Here is a 10,360-nt window from a genome sequence, read left to right on the forward strand (position 1 = left end):
GATTAGTATTTGTGTCATGCAAAAACAAGAGCATCAAGTTGATTCAGCTGAAGAAAGAAATCTTTGAAATGCTGCCATCATTAGAAAGGACAGGAGCATTGTTCTTCTTTTTTGTCCCTCTAAAGCCAAGCTATTCAAATATGCTAAATAATCTCATTCCTGCAGAGGATATCAGCCCTAAGTCTTTGGCTGTTTTTTAACCTTGTGTCAGACTGACTTAAGACATTCATAGCTAGGGGCAATTTATCCTTGCCAATCTTCCTACAGACGTGGTTTTTGAATAGTGGTAAGAAACTGAAGAGTCCAAAGGATTCAGTAACCTGAGCTCAAAAACCGATCGAAACCTTGGGGCTGTGAGGGAGCAGTGCTACCAGCTGTACGTTATCTAATGCACGTTACAGAGGTTGGTCCAATATACTATAGTTCAAAATTTGCCGGTTCAAATACATTGGAGCCTACTTTGTAGTTATCCTACATTGGAGCACTGTTAGGTACTAACCATGGCATACTTGGAACACCAAACAGCACGAAAATGCTCTGGTCTGCACAACTTGGCTCTCAGATTCTTACACTTACCTGCTTCCAACACATCAACTTTGAGAACTAACTGTTCACTTGCTGCATAATATATCACACCCCCACACGTGACACTTGCATTAAAACAAGTGGTTTGTTACAGCTGGTTAGTGTAGATGCTTTTACAGATTAAATTATACCACAAATAAAAGAATCTGTTAAAAAAGTTAGTTCTGATGAGATCTAAACTCTACAACTCTTGCTTGTGAAGCAATGTGAAATGAGATCTGTATGAAACATGACTGATATACAATACGAAACTGTTGTACAGACTTTGCTTACCCTTAGCCCCATAGGTGACTAGGTGACTAGTCCCCCGTCCCTTTAGATGCATTAGAGGGTGTCACACAAGTGTAACAATATATAACACCTTCCAATATATATAACACTATATATTCACATTTATACAACATTAATGTACCATGTTCAGATCATATTCAGATGTATGATTGTGTATATGACAAATAAAATTTGTCACCAGTCATTTTCAGTTTTTATACCTGGCCCTAATCTGCACATTATCATCAAGGATGCGTGATGTTATGGAGTTGTTTTGCTTATAAATTCCTGAAGTTCAGCTACAACAGGAAACGGTTACTTCATGATACTCAGTGTGAGTATAATTTAAAGGAAAATATAGTTATATTCATATTATATTCAGATGTGTTCAACAATCACTCACAGGAGAATTTATACATATAATGTTGCACTAGTGAAAGTTCATGTGTAGTGACAGCTATGTCCTATATTATTGATCAGATTCTACTTGTCTTGCATTACAATTTGCAGTTTTATCTACTGATAATGTTTTCAACAGCACACACACACCCACACACACCCACACACACCTATATACCTATACACATAGAGACACTCTGAACACACACTCCCATACACCCATACACACCCAAACACACACACTCACACTCCCCCACACACTCCCATATACCCAAACATCCATACACACTCATACACATACACCCTTATACCATACATCCTTAGACACTCCCACCACACACTTCCATACACCCATAGATACTTACACTCACACTCATATACCCATACATTGATATACACTCCCCCCACACACCCATACACACTCCCTCCCCACACACCCATATACCCATACACACACACTCCCCCCACATCTATACATAGACACCCCCCCCACACCCATACATATATACACACACACACTCCCCCCAAACACACCCATACTTTCATACACACCCACACATACACTCCCCTCCCATGCACATCCATATACCCATACACATACACACACTCCCCCCACACAGCCCCTACACCGATACATTGTTTACATCCATACACACAAACACACATACCCATACATCCATATACCCCAACATACACACATACATCTATACACACCCACCCACACACCCACATAGACCCATACATACATAAACACCCCCACACTATCCCCACACATACATCTATACATATACCCATATACCCATACACACACATCCCCCACCTATACATTTACACACGCACACACACACACAAAACACATATACACACTCTCAGGAAAACTCACTTTCACATGAATCTGGTAGAAAACTTAAGTTCAATTTGGTCTACAAAAATAAACATTTTTAAACATTTGCTGGTAGAAGACTGAATCCTAATCCAATGCATGGCAAAAATTTTAAATTGACTCCTAAGGCTAAAATTCTGTGATGAAATGCCTTCATGGTGTTTTATATTAAAATAGGATTCAATCTTCTGATGGAGCTGATAACAGCTGACTCCAGTGCAGATAAACGAGAGAATTAAGCAGCTTGTAGGTGACAGCTAAAGTGGAACTGACATCAATTACATAAAAGGATTTTTTAATAAAGGGCTCCACTGCTTGTACAGCCTCCAGACAGTTCTGCACAACGAGACACGATCATTCTCAAAAAAGTATCTGGTGTCTAATCCCTTTCTCACTAATTCAACAATACTGTACTTTTGGAGGTGATGATGTTTTAATAGCATCATACTTTAGGAAACAACATACATGGTGATCTGTGATTTAGCATGCAATGTGTAATGTGTACTTTTTAGTGCTGTTGTGCCAGTGGGAAGGACCCTATTTTGCACCAGTGGACATTACTGCAGCACTTTACTGCCTGACTGAATGGGCACCTTGGGGAGCTGGAACACAAGATGGCACTGGGGTCTCTCTTTCTTCCAAGGAAAGAGATTGTGTATGCACAGTATGCCGCACCCACCTGCACAAAGCAGGCCGTACAGCTCTCATGTCACACACACACACTCAAACTCACTCCACTCAGTTAATCTACTACATCAAGCCACAAACTAACACATTTTCTGTGCCACTTTCATTATTTATCATTATTACCTTCTAATCATTAATTTACTAAAGCAGATGAAATTAACCAATAATTTATAAACTTTAGCTGCACTGTAATAGACTGCATCTAGTGTGTAAAAATGACAGTGAAAATAGCAATGTTTTAGCGAATAAGCTGAGCACCATGTTTTTGGTAAATGCTAGTTTGTCTTTAATTCGTTTGCATTCGTGTGCATGTTGTGAACGTCGACCTTTCGTCAGCTTAAATGGTGAGAAAAGCAGAGTCAGTCAGTCGTTTTGGTTAAAAAAAAAACAAAAAAAAAAAACAGCTTCAAGTCCCAAATATTTGCATTTTATTTCCCCCTTTTTCAGACTTGAACTTTCATCGTTTCAGTTTGATCTTGATTAATTCGGGAATTGCTCCAGGATGTTTTTTCCATCGTTTGAAGCCTGACTTTGCCTGCTCAATATAGTTTTTCATTACCACTGTGCTGGAATGTAATGTGTGGCAATAATAAACCTTTTTGTTCTTCTTCTTCTTTTATTTATATCAAGGTCTTGATTCAGAATTTAGGAGAGATCCTTTATTATGATTTTAAAACGTTCCAACAACAAAAAAAGGTTATATTTTAACTTACATTATTCTAGATTTGTTTTGGAGCTGATGAGCCGTGTGTAAAAATTTGACTTGACTTTAAGGTAGCGATTAACGCACGGATCCCAGCATCTGTATCAATATTCAATTCAATTTTATTTTATATAGATATTGATTTTAACAAGTGTCACAAAGCAGCTTTGGAGAATATATACATTCAGGAAATAAATTATAAATGTATCACTAACGAGCGAGCCAGAGTCGACAGCTGGCAGGAAAATCTCCAAGAGGAAGAAACAGTGAGAGGAACTAGATGATCAGACTGTCTCAGGAAGTATCAGCCTGATAAAAATAAAAAATGGTAATGTATCAGATACCAGATTCTGTAACAAACAGTTTAATTTGAAATTGGATTTGAAATTTATTTTTTATTTAATTAATTTATAATATATATATATTCTTGTTGCCGTTGATTAATGTAAATGACTCAGTTATAAATTTTATAGCTTAGTAGTTTTTAAAGAAAACAAAATCTGATAAAGTGCAAATTTGGATTTACTTTAAAATCTATGATCCAATTTAATTTGGATTCTGATCTATTCATCTTAAAATAACAGGCATTGATATCCTCAATTATTGGCCCTTTTAGCCAAAATGAATGTATGAAGTAAACACAGTATACAGAGTAATCATTAATGTCCATGCAATAGTAAAAAGTACTTATATTTGTTCTCAAAAAAAAAAGAACATTTTCAGCCAAAATTAATAAAAAACCTTTATGAAAACAAATATATGGTTGTTAAGAAACACTTAAGCGTGTCCCAAATCGCATACTTGTACACAATTCAACACTATTGTGTAGCAGAAATAGTTTGAGTACAAATATTATTCACAGTAGGTTACAAAAAAAAGAAGAAGAAGAAAAAAACGCACTTCAAGGGACCTGGATGATTTACTTATTTAACACCCCCCCACATTTTGCAGTAAAAGCTATAAATGTATTAATTCTAAAAAAAAAACAATCAAACAAACAAAACAAACAAAATAACTCTGAACCAGAAGTTATGGAGGAAAAAGCTGTTACTTTGACAAATTATATTATTAATTTCAAATTAATAATAATTAATTAATTATATATTATTAAGAAGAAGTAGTTACAGCTAAACTAATAACGCAATTTAAAATATTTTGACATGGAATAAGAATCATAAGATAATCACCTAAAATCATCTAAAGTGAAGTAGGTTTATGTTACAGTCTAAAATACCATTTGCATTACAAAAACTACATTGAAGAATTAAATATAATGTTAAAGCCAATATAGTGTTGGAGATTTCATGTTTATAAATGTGTAGCCTGGAGGCCAATCTTCACAGATTTTACATTCCATAAGTAAGAGCAAAGTGTAAAAGTTGAACTGGCAGAGCATCAGCACAGCTATACTGCAATCAAATAATGGGAGGACAGCAAATACTTGTGGTGTATCAAGAGCCACGGTATTCAGGGTAATGTCGGCAGACCACCATGAGGAAGCAGTCCGTGAGAGATGTCTGGTGTATACAAAAAAACCCATAAAACCTCAGCTACATAACTCACTGCAGAATTAAACATGCACATCGACTCTCCTGTTTCCACCAAAACTTGGCTCTACAGGGTCAGCCTTCATGTTCAGTCTTAAAAAACCAAACATATGGTCACTGTTACCAAAGTGCCAGCAGTGGAAATCTTGGACTGTGGACAATGTTAAACGTGTTGTTCTCTGATGAGTCCACCTTCACTGTCTTTGCCAGATCTGGTAGAGTTACAGTGTGGAGAAGCTCCAAAGAAACTCGTACTGTTACCTGCCCAGAGTGAAGCATGAGGGTGGATCAGGGATGGTTTGGGCTGCAATATGATGGCATACACACTACTTGTGCAAGACCAACGAGTCACTGTCAAAGACTACTGAGCCATTCTGCAGGAGCATGTGCACCCAGTGGTTTAAACGCAGTACCCTTCCTTTCAGGACAATAACGCAGCAATACACACAGCAGGACTGGTGACAGAGTGGTTTAATGAACATAAAGTGATGGTAAACATCTCCCATGGCCTGTAAAGTCATCAGATGTGAATAAGATTAAGCCACTTTGAGGTGTTTTGGAGGAGTGAGTCAGAAAACGTTTTCCTCCACCAGCATCACAAAGTGACCTGTTCACTGTTCTGCAAGAGAAATGGCTCAAAATGCCTCTGGCCACAGTGCAGGACTTGTTCCTGTCATGCCCAAGATGAACTGATGCATGAACATGAAGAGGTCCTACCACATACTATCAATCATACTATCATACTATCATACTACCACATACCACAATTACTGTGGTTTAAAACCAGCTGTTTCAGTTTCATTTTCCAACCCCTGTACATCAGGAGATCTGTCTGTCCACACATACTATACTGTTTGGTGACAATGTCCACTGTTAAACGTGCTTCACAAATAAAATACAATTGAATTGAACTGAATTATGATAGGTATTGCCATACTCCTACCACTACAATCTTTAATCTTTAAATATACTGGGTTATTTTCATATTATTTTCACTCTTCATCCACTAGAACCCAGTGCTTGCTTGAAGTCCTATACAAGAATGTGAAAATAACCCGCCATTGGGTCAGTTTTGCTGCTGCATTGTTTCCAGATAGCATTGGACCATACCCAAGACTGAATAACACCATGTCGCTGTACTGAGAGCAATTTACTGCTTAGTAGTTTGTGTTTTTGTCATTTTCATTGATTTATCGCTGGTGCCCAGGCTTTCTGAGTCAGTCTCCAAATCCCAGTGTGACCCAGACCAGGATAAAGAGCTGACTGAAGATGAAAGTATAAATTATTGGCGTGTTGAATTTTGTGTTGATTGATAATAATCATAATGTGTTCAGTATATATGTTGTATGTATTTAATTTGTATGGTGGATATTATATGAATAGAATGATCTGACCCTGGTGAATATGATGCAATTGATGTTTGCTATTTATAAAAAGTGGATTATACCACACATGCCTTCAGCAAACTAATATTTGAAACATTGGTATATTTGAAAAATACATTTAAAATGGATTTAGAGCTAAACAACAGAATATAGTAAAAAAAAAAAAAAGCAAGTTTAAAATTATTATTATTATTATTATTATTATTATTATTTATGTATTTATTTATTCAATTTTATTATTATTATTATTATTATTATTATTATTATTATTGGTGCTGTTGTTATTATTATTAATATTAATAATACAAGATTATTTTCAAATCACACATCTGGGTTATAAATACAACACCCTATAAATAAACAAATAATAAATCAGATAGATAGATAGATAGATAGATAGATAGATAGATAGATAGATAGATAGATAGATAGATAGATAGATTTCTTTTAAAATTAAGCATTATCTTGCATAGTTAGTAATGTTGTCCTTCTGGGTCATGTTTGTCACCCTTCACTGGGTTACAGAAATTAAACAGGGTTACATTTGACACAGCATTTTTATAACATAATAATAATAATAATAATAATAATAATAATAATAATAATAAGCCAATATGAGAACACGACTGGTAAAATATGAGCATCAATATTCCTGTATAAATGAGAGGTTCACTGATCCATAGCGAGGTGTTTTCATTACTTGGCACAAGGGAGTGTATTACGTCATAAGTAAAGTGAACCAGAGCGCACACCGGATCCTCCTTTATAAGAAGCTTATAATGCGTCTTTATAGGATGCCATAGCGCGAAATGACACGCACACATTGGTGTTGACGTTACAGCGCATTTCTGCGGGTTATTTCCCCGACTGCTCCGTGTGCGCATCGGCAGCTGTGCGCTGGGAATTCCCTTCATCCTGTGCGCTGTTTACTGCTGCATCACGGCGCAAAATCTAGTCCTGGCGTGATAAACATCTGTCCTGCCTGGGATCCTTCTCTAATCCTCTGTTTAGTGGACACATGATCTTATACCAATGCAGAGCCACGCTGCAAAGCCACACCAGTCTGCAGATATTTGCTTAGTCACAGTAAGAATATGTGATTGGTGTCGTGCGTGTGTTAGAAATGAGGCGCGAGGAGAACGTGGCTTACCTCGTGCGCGTCGGTGAAGTGATCACGAGGGAAAAGTGCGCATTGTGCAATTAGAGATTAACCAGAAGAAGAAAAAACATCCAAACGCAACACTGGTGTGAGAGTCAGGTATAGCTGGACGAAGAAACGAGTCCCTCCCTGGCCCTGGTATCACGACACGACTGGCGGATTCAAAGAACCGAGCTGAGTCGAACCGAGCCGAACCGAGCTGCTCCGCTCTTTCCGTCGTTTGCCAGTGCGTGTGTGTGTGTGTGTGTTACCCCGTATCTCCGTCTGTGTTCGAGCACACGCCGATTCTCATGAGCGGAATGTTAATGCAGGACAGAGATACCCGGTGATGTTGGCGCTCCCTCTTGTCCCAACGTCTTCCCCTGCAGTGGCAGCTCACAGCGCGTGCACACACACACACACACACACACTCTCTCTCTCTCTCACACACACACACACACACACACTCTCTCTCTCTCTCTCTCTCTCTCTCTCTCACACACACACACACACACACACACACTCACTCTCTCACACTCACTCTTACACACTCTCACACTCAAACACTCACCCTCACACACAAACACAAACACTCACACACAAACACATGGTTCAGCGGTTTGCTGATGGCTACCACCACGGGAACAGAGTGCTCCTGCAGGGGCAAAATAACTGTTGTGTGGAATGACTAAAAGGAAAAGAATGAAGCAGGAAAAGAATGTAATACATAAAGTCAAAGAGGGAAGGAAAGATGGATGAAAGAATAAAGGAAGGAAAGATGCAGGCAAATGAAGGGAAGGCAAGAGGAAAAGGAGTGAATGAAGGAAACAAAGGAAAAGGTAGGAAAGGGAAAGAGGCAAGGAAGGAAGGAAAGAAAGAAAAGAAAGTAGAAAAAAAATCATCCATGTTTCTTCCTACTTTCCCTTATGATTGTCTTTGTGATTCTTAAAGAAAATCCCTGAATGGCAAAAGAAAGAAAGATTAAGAAAGTGGCGAAATAATGATGAAAGGACAGAAAGGACAGAAAGGAAGGATATTATAGATCATAATGTTTCTGGGTTTTATGGTTATTTTGGAAAGTTGCAAGTCTTGATTGATGCTCAACAGCAAAAGAGCTGGAATTCATAATCTTTTAGACAAAATAGGGCAGAATCCTGAACCAGAAACCTGGAATGAGCAGAAAAGGTCTTCATGATTACAGCAGCAATTGTTTTGATAAAAGTCTGCAGTATCCTGGTGGAGGGTTGATACTTGGGACTGTCCACAGAAGGAGAAAGTGAGACAAAAAAAGCAGATGCTCCTGGATTTTCCTTTACTAAAGCTACTAGCATGTTTTTATAAATATAATCCTGTCTCTGACTTCTCCAACTCCTTACCATTAGACTAGACTCTGGCCAGAATGCTCTGCAACCGGTCTTGTGAGTAAAACACCAGGTCTCTGCTTATTTAACTGAAATTTTCTCAATTCGTGTCCTCAAATGATGATGCATAATAGTCATAGGTAGGTTGGCTTTGTGGCTAAAACATTGATCTCACACCTCCAGGGTTGGGGGTTCAATGCCTGGCACCATACCAATGGTGTTCTCTCTACGACCGGGGGATTTCTTCTGGGTTCTCCAGTTTAGTGCCCCGCAGACCAAAGACATGCATTGTAGATTGATTGGCATCTCTAAATTGTATGTAGTGTGTGAGAAGGTGTGATTTTTGTCCTGTTATGGGTTAGTACCCTATCCAGGGTGTTCCCTGCTGCATGCCTGTTGCGGTGTTTTTATTCTTCTTATTTTTTCTGTAAAGCTGATTTTGAGACAATGTGAATCATTAAAAGTGCTATACAAATAAATTGAATTGAATAAGGTTTGGTGTGGGGTTTGTCCACATCTGCCTTCAACAAGAAAGTCTGTTCTGGGTTTGATCCTGCTGTGCCACGGTTCTTGGTGCTTGTGACCAATGCATATTCAAGGACTTCAGTGTTGGTGATGAGGTTTTTCCAGTGCATGGTACTGGTGAAAGCACCCAAGGAGCTACTGTACAGCCATTAGCAGGACAGTCTCCTGCTCCTGCCCCATATGTCTGCAAATATCTCTGCTCATTGTATATACTTCCTTGGTCCTCTCCATGGCAAAGCCATCCATTAGCCCTCAGTAAGCAGGATTCTTCATCTCTCCAGAACACAGTGTATCCTAGCTCCTCGTTCTGCCCTGGTCGCTTATATTTTAAGAGCATGCGATTTTGTTTTTACTTTTTATGTTCAGTTTCTCAGTTCTCATCTATCTCATAGCTTTAATTTCCTTTTCATTTCACCCATTCCTAAAACATTTAACCTCTGCATTGTTAAAGTCTATAGTCTAAAGTCTAAATGCTATTTTCCAGTGTACCTTACTGAGCTGTGTTGATTTTTCTTCATCAGCAGTTACCTTAATCCTGGGCTAGGAAGTTGTCTAGTTATCTAGCACAATGAATGAATAACATAGCTTCACATCAGCAAGTGACAGACAGTATTTGAACCATTTAAACCAAACCGTTTAAAGGTTAATTAACTTAAATGGTGCTTGGATGCTCTTTTCATTATGCTCGGCAAAAATAAAGGAATAATACAGTTTTATATATTATAATAGCAATGCTGTTTGTCTGTCATGCTCCTTAGAAATTTACATTAGCAAGATTAGCTATAGCAAATCAGAATAACACTATTGCCAGTATAACCAGCATGAACTAAGGGAGAGTATGTTATTTTCCTCAGTGATTTTGAGGAACTGAACAAGA

The 10,360-nt window shown here is 38.1% G+C and overlaps 1 protein-coding gene across 2 annotated transcripts in view; it reads right to left on the minus strand.

The window, feature by feature from the left end:
- Positions 1–7,954, minus strand: part of hecw2a (HECT, C2 and WW domain containing E3 ubiquitin protein ligase 2a) — a 35,318-nt gene extending 27,364 nt beyond the window's left edge. For both annotated transcript variants that reach the window (XM_060875795.1, XM_060875793.1), the window contains exon 1: positions 7,610–7,954. The gene's annotated coding sequence lies outside the window, so the exon portion shown is untranslated. The remainder of the gene's footprint in view (positions 1–7,609) is intronic.
- Between the last annotated feature and the right edge of the window lie 2,406 nt (positions 7,955–10,360).

Source organism: Tachysurus vachellii, chromosome 8 (genome assembly GCF_030014155.1).
Source record: "Tachysurus vachellii isolate PV-2020 chromosome 8, HZAU_Pvac_v1, whole genome shotgun sequence".
NCBI lineage: Eukaryota > Metazoa > Chordata > Actinopteri > Siluriformes > Bagridae > Tachysurus > Tachysurus vachellii.